Below are 7,805 nucleotides of genomic sequence, written 5' to 3'. Positions count from 1 at the left end.
TCCCCCGCCCCGGCGGTGCGGTGTCCGCGGGCCGCCAGCACCCAACGCGCCTCCCGGGGCCGCCCGAGCGCCCGCCCTCCTCCTCCATCCGCAGGATAACGCTTGTAGGGGACGGATCCTCTTCCTGAAGCCCTTGTTTGAATTCTGGCAGAGTGTAAATCACCTGCCCCGAAACAATCTGCGCACACCACACTCTCTCTCATAGCTGAGGGTGAACTCTTCGCCCTCCCACTTGGCAACTCTAGAATGGTCGTGAAAAGGCCACGCTGTCCTGTCTCCCGCGTGCCGCTAAAATTAATAGACTGTGCCTGGAGTTGGCACGGGAATAGACACAGGGAAACAAAATTGGATGGTTAAATTCAAAGACAAAGAAGTTCCCCCTGCCTAATCCTGCCTCCTCCCCCCCAAAATCAGCCGGGCAGACTGAGTAGAGGCGGTGGCGGCCACTGCGCGTCGGAGGCAGGGAGACGAACCGCGCCAGCCTGGGAGAGTGGAGCACAGGCGGCTCCATCCACGCCTCCATCCACCCTCAGATCAGTACACCCAGAAACTGTGTTTAGATGTTACAAAAAGCCTTAAGCCATACGTAAACTTTGTCTTTGGAATAATACACATACCGCAAAAATAAGCATAATTGCCTAGTAACGTCTTTTTGTAAGCCTATATTTTATGTATTTTGACATTACTTGATGTATTTTCACGAGCATTTGCCCGTTTTATCACAGAGATTTTCCAAGGTACTGCTGCTGTCGCTGCTCCCTTTTCAGGTGAGGTGCTGAGGCTCTATGAAGTTAAAGGGGGTGCCCAGTCTCTCACCAAGTCCCTGGTCGGTCTTGTCTTATTTGAAGCCCTGTGTTCCTTACGTGGATACCATAACCACTCTTAGCAGATGGAAATTAATGGTGAAATCATTTTCCCATTAATCTTGGGAGATCCTGGTTTCCCTAACTCTTCATATTGTCCGGGAAATGAAAAGAATTTAAAAATTATTTACAAACTTCATTTTGCCTCATATTAAAAAAAAAAAAAAAAAAAAAGACCTAGGCTGGGCGCGGTGGCTCACGCCTGTAATCCCAGTGCTCTGGGAAGCGGAGGCAGGTGGATTACTTGAGCTCAGGAGTTCTAGACCAGCCTGAGCCAGAGTGAGTGAGACCTCATCTCTAAAGATAGCAGGGCTTTGAGGAGGGCGCCTGTAGTCTGAGCTACTTGGGAGGCTGAGGCAAGAGGATCGCTTGACTTTGAAGGTTGCTGTGAGCTATGACACCATGGCACTCTACCCAGGGGAAGAAAGAGAGACTCTGTCTCAAAAAAAAAAAAAAAAAAGTAGTCCTGATCATATAGCACTATGAGGGCTGTAATTCAGACTGACTCAGATTGATTTTCAGAACAAGTCTGTTCGGTTTTTTCACCTTTCTTAGCTTAGATGATATTCTGTTTAGGTGTAAATGATTGTTAGAAAGTAACAATGGGTTTTGCCTTCTTTCTTTGCTGCTGTTGGGAAATCTCTGTAGAGCTTGAAAAACAAAAATAACTATTATTGGGTTATGTAGTGTTTAAAGGAAGAAAAACAATGTTGCATTTTCAAATACAATTTAACCACATGCATTAGTCACAACACTAATTTCATTTATTTTGGGTTTGAACCCACCACCTCCGGCATATGGGACTGCGCCCTACTCCTCTGAGCCACAGGCACCACCCCACTAATTTCATTTTAATTTGTGTTTTGTTTGCTGTCATTTAAAAATGTTTTGCACTTTTTATTTACTAAAATGTTCTGTTTACAATGAAAACAATTAGGAAGAAATAGTGACATGATGTACTTTTTAAATCTTCCCCAAACTTTTGTCTTATTACTTTGAATTCATCTCAACCCCTATTGAGAAAATGTTTTTCTACAATAATGTCATTTGAAAAGCAAAATAATATTTGATGTTACTTTTAGATACAAGCTTTATCCAAAGCATTTGGCTGAAAATACATACCAAGTGCAATTTTTCAATTAATAAAATTACAGTGTACTTATACATTTTTTATAGATTTAAAATTTTAAGACCATTTCATGATTTACACAGCAAAGGAGGCCAAGCTAATTTCTCCCTGGTTACCTTGAAAAATTATTCTCATTTTTTATTTACAAATATTTGGCTTCCTTGAAACTTTACTTCTCCCACTGCAGTGCTTGATGTAGCCAAGTGGACTTGGTACACACGACAGGCTTCACGACATTAGCACAGAATTAATGTTAGCTTCTGCTCAGTCTACACCAATGCCCTAAATGGATTGCATTTCAGATCATTTGTCTTTCTCTTCTTTCAGCAATTTTGCCTTGTCGTATTTTAAGTTGTCTGCCTTTAGTTAGTCACCTTGTATAAAGAGTGACTTTGAGGATCTGAGGAGTGACAAAATAAGAAGCTGGCAGTCGAATTCCGTTTGGTACTTTTTGTAGTTACTACAGAGTCTGAACTGTGCAGGTCTGAAACAACACCGCCCTCTAGTGATCTGTAGGATTATAACATGCTGCATACTATGTTAAAGAGACTTTCTAAATGACTAATGTGTGCTTTGCTTAGAGAATCTTTAATTTCTCCTCTAGAGATCCACTCATTAAAACTTACTGTAGTCACTTTGTTTTCTTTGAATTTACCAACTAGCATTTATGCTTAATCAATAGACCACTAGAGGATTACATTGAATACCCAATATTCAAATGTTTAAAAAAATTAAGTATATATTCACTTACTGTATTTTAACTGAAATTCTGCCCTAGATATACTTTTATACACATATTATTTAATTATATACCTCCTGTACCTTACAGTTTAAAATTTTCTTCATCTATCAATATTTAGCTAGTGTTGAATTTGCTTCTATTCAACTTTAAGAAAAAATTGAACAGAGAAAACAAGATTAATAACCAGTTTCACATAACTAGGCCTTTGATTGCCTCATTATGGGTGGAAGATATCTAATTCTTTCTCCATGAAGCCAACCATTAATTCTAGTACATATATTTCATTCATTCATTAAATATTCAATGAGCATCTACTCTCTGTCAGATACTTTATAGTGTTTAAGGATATATATCCCTTACAGCATTTAGGGATATAAAACAACATATGACAGCTTCTACATTTATGGAATCTACATTTTAGTGCAAAACTCTTGATTTTAAATGCCTAACATTGATTTTAATGGCTTTGTTATCTTAGAATGATTTGCCATAGGGGTAGAATGAAAGCTAAATTTAACATTCAAACATCAATTGATACAATTATCATACAAAGAAATCAAAGTGCTTCGAAGTCTTTGCTAAACCAAACATTTGGTATTCGAGTTTCCTACTTGGACTGCCTTTTCTTCCCATCATTATATGACTAATAAATTTTTATTGAAAACTGAACACTGGTGTGACTGTGTTATAGTGAGTCTGTACTTCATTGACTTTTTTCTTTCCTGAGGTTTACTGATTTTTGGTTTGTTCCCTTTGACAATGAACTTACCTGTATTCAGAAAGCCAATACTGCCCCCCTGCTGTGGCTTGCAGCTACTGGTGTCTCTGCTCGGTTCCCATGGTTTTCCCTGTGGACTCTTTTAGCCTGGCTCCCTGTGAACCGATTTCCTTTTACCTGTGTAATTTGCTGGTCAGCAATGAGCACCACCTTTTTGTGGTTTCTATGATTCTAGGGATTCTCCTATAAAGTGTGGTTGCTCTGCCAGCTTAGGGCTATACCCAGACATTTCAAGCTGCTAAAGCTTCAGCTTTATACCACTAAGCTGTATCCAGTGAGGAATGCACTCCCTTAAGAAAAGTATCAAAGTTGTGCATGCATTCTTCAATAACTTTACCTTTTAAAACTGTTTGGTTTTTGCCTGCTTTCCCCAGGCTCCCTGGGGTCTGTCTCAGTCGCATATAGTTTAAATGAGATTCATGGATTTGGGCATTTCTCACTCATTCTCGCCTGGTTCTCATGCCCAGGATCATCTCTTACTCAAATTTGGAGCAGCTTTTCAAGCCTTGAACTCCAATCTCTTCCACCTGTTGCCAGAAAGGCTCTGATTTTTTTTTTTTTTTTTTGCAGTTTTTGGCTGGGGCTGGGTTTGAACCCACCACCTCAGGCATATGGGGCCACCGCCCTACTCCTTTGAGCCACAGGTGCTGCCCAAGTCTGTGATTTTTTAAAATCACCATTTCCCCCAGCCACAGTCATGAAGGTTGGGGAGCACCTATCCAAAAAATAAACAAATAAATAAAACCCAGTAAGTTCTTAACTCTTACTCCTTTCAGTAGCATTTTTGAGATTAAACTCTTAATTTCTGTATGCTTTTGAATGCTTTCCAATGAATTTAATACTTCTGTAGAAATTAAATGCTTGTGTGTTTTTTTTTTAAATTTTAGCCACTTTTTAGTATTGTTATCTGCAGGGCAGTATGATGTTGGCATAAAGATAGACATTGCTAGGTTTGACTGTGTCTTATCCAAAAGTCAAATATTGAAAATTAGTGACTAATGTGCTGGTACTAAAAGTTGGGATTTTTTTTTTTTTTTGGCAGTTTTTTGGCCGGGGCCAGGTTTGAACCTTCCACCTCCAGGAGGGCGAGGGGAAGGGAAGAGAGTGGGTCGATACAGGGAGGGATAATAGGGGGACCACACCTATGGAGCATATGGTAAGTACAAGTTGGATCTATCAGGTGTAGAACATAAATGTCTTAATGCTGTAATTGGGTAAATGAGGTGAAGGCTGTGTTGATTAGTAGGATATACTCCAATTTGTACAATTAATCAACACGTTGAATTCCATAATGGCATAAATGTATTTATGATCTATGTACAAATGACTTATTAAAAAATAAATAAATAACTATGGGATCTTTAAGGCCAGGAGGGCTTCTTGTGAACGGGATTAGTTGCTCCTATAAGGGTTTGGCAAAGGGTGTTGATCCCTTTCTTGCTCTTCTGCCTTCTGCAATGACAGGACAGGACAAGAAAACCCTCATCAGACACCAGATGCTGGTGCCTTCATCTTGGACTTCTCAGCCTCCAGAACTGTAAGAGATAAATTTCTGTTGTTTATAAATTGCACAGTCTGTGGTATTATGTCACACCAGCACACGATGGACTAAGACAGACATATAGGTCGATGAAGGAGAATGTTAGAGTATTGTGTGTGAGTGTGTGAAAGAGAATTATGTATATAGACACATCCATATATTCAAATTCAATAAATTTTTGTCAAAGGTGTTATAGTAAGTCAATAGAGAACAGTCTTTTCAACAAACAGTGCTTGGAAAATTAAGTATCTGTTTGAAAATAAAAGTAAATAAATAAAAGTAAATAAATTTTACCTTATACCACACACAACATAGATCATAGACTTTAAGGTACCTGTTAAAACTATAGCTCTTTTTGATTAAAACAGGAGATAACTCGTGTGACCTCTTTGTCCCTCCATCATTACTGAAAGTAATCTTGCAACTTTTTTTTTCTTAATTCTTTTTGGCTTGAACATACAGTTTTCTCTTCTGGTTAGTATGCACAGATATTCTTCATTCTTCTTAGATACCAGGAGTTATCCAACTAAGTATTTCTTTCTGAATGTCTGGATTACTGAGAATTTTTGCTAAATCAAATAGGGCTTCGATAATGTCCTCGCACATACTAGCATGTCTATTTGGGGGACCTAGTTTTACAAGGTAAATCCTTACAAGTGGACTGCTATACGCTGATGAATCCCAAATTTGCATCTACAGCCTACACTTCTTTTTCGAATGCCAGCTTCATGTATCCAATCACTATCATCTCATTTGGATAGCTTATAGACATCACAGTATCTTCAAACAGAACCTCTAGGTTTCCTTCCTAATCCTGGTTCTACCCGAGACTTCCCAGTCTCAGTATATAATACTACCACCCACGTCAGCAAGAAATTCAACGGCTAGCTGAGACTCTGCCTTGGCCATTGTTTGCCTTCCAATTTATCACCCAGTAACCTTAATTCTAAAGCCAAAATCAATCACATACACATTCCCTTGTCTCCATCTCCATAGTCATCACCCTGGTTCAAGTCATTATGATCTTTTATTCTAATCTACCTCATCTACTGCAATAGCTTGCTAACTGCCCTGATTTTATAATTTTAAACTATGCTTATCATAGCAAATTAGTTTAATGAGCATTTGGATTCTATTTTAAAATGTTAATTTCTTCCCCCTCCGTTATTTTCACTTCCAAACTAACCAATATTAACAGGTTGGAGTGTATTCTTTCATGTTTTATTCTATGCTCATACAAAGATACTTCCACTCAAAAAAGTGCATGTTTCTGCTTTTCTAAGATATACCATTACAATCTCTGAAGATTATTGTTTAATATGTTGAAAATATGACAGATGGAATATATTTTATTAACTTTAATTTGTATTTCTCTACTAGTGAAGTTAAATAATTTCTATTAACTGAATTTTATAGATTTTCATTGGATTATATTGTAGAAGTTCTTTGTCTAGAGATATGTTTCTCATTTTTCTGTACTGTTATTTGCCTTTTGTCATATTTATTACCTAAACAATTCAGATATATGCCCCCCCCTTTTTTGCAATTTTTGGCTGGGGCTGGGTTTGAACCCACTGCCTCTGGTATATGGGGCTGGTGCCTTACTCCTTTGAGCCACAGGCACCACCCTATATACCTATCTTTTCATTTACAGTTTTGAGGATTCCTGGTTGAATAATGTCTTTTTAATTCCTATGCCCATTACATTTGGGAATGTTTTTACTTTAAAATTCATGTCTTCAATCCAAATAAATTTTAAACATTTTACTTTTTAATAAATGGTAATGAAGCAGGAGTTTTACTTCTTTTTATATGGGTTATCACATATATAGCTAACACCATGTATAATAATGATTCTCCTCTTAATTGAAATCCTACTTTATCATATACTAAATTTCAATGTAGCCCAGTGCCCAGATCCTAGTTTCTAGATACCATTCTTCATTAAGAATAAACAGGGCTCCATGAAGAAATGACTGATTCCACAGCTCGTGCAGGGTAAACACAAGATGAGCTTAGCAGCGGTTCTCACCCTATGGGTTGTGACCGACAGGCACTGTATTAAAGGGCCTCAGCATTAGGAAGGTTGAAAACCCCTGGCTTAGAGCATCTGGTAATACCAAAAATTAGTGCCGAGAAAATATAAGGATGGAACATGCATTCCAAAGGGACAAAGGAGTCAATGTCAAAGAAATTCCAGTGGCCAAAACTAAAATAATCTGAAGAAAATATGTAATATAATACTGAGTTGTAGCCCACATATAAATATACAGAAGTCCATACTGATATGATAGAATAAATCATGGGAAAGAAGAGACAAATCCTTTGAGGTAGGTGTTTTCTCCTGTAGGAAGGGGAGATCCATCCTCCTTCTCCACTTGAGGGTATGCTAGACCTTGTGACTTTCAAAGAACATAGCATGGGAAGGGGAAAATAGTAACTAGACTAACTTTTCAGTAGAGAAACCTAGCAAATACAATCATAACCAAGTGGTGGTTAACATCATCAGTAATGCCTTGGATATAATGGACCCTTGATATGGTGGGATGAGAAAAGTCATTTCACTCTTTTAATAATCTTAACAAAAATCCAGACTCCCAGTCTTATGCAAAGAAAATGACAAACCTAAAATGGATGTCATTCTACTTGATACCTGGCCGATACTCAAGACCAGGAAGTTCACAAAATAAGAAATTTTACAGACCAGAAAACAATAGGGAGACACAACTAAATGCATTGTGGTACTGTTGGTT

The sequence above is a fragment of the Otolemur garnettii genome, unplaced genomic scaffold (genome assembly GCF_000181295.1).
Source record: "Otolemur garnettii isolate 467f Iridium unplaced genomic scaffold, OtoGar3 scaffold00010, whole genome shotgun sequence".
NCBI lineage: Eukaryota > Metazoa > Chordata > Mammalia > Primates > Galagidae > Otolemur > Otolemur garnettii.
Note: the sequence above shows the minus strand (reverse complement) of the source record.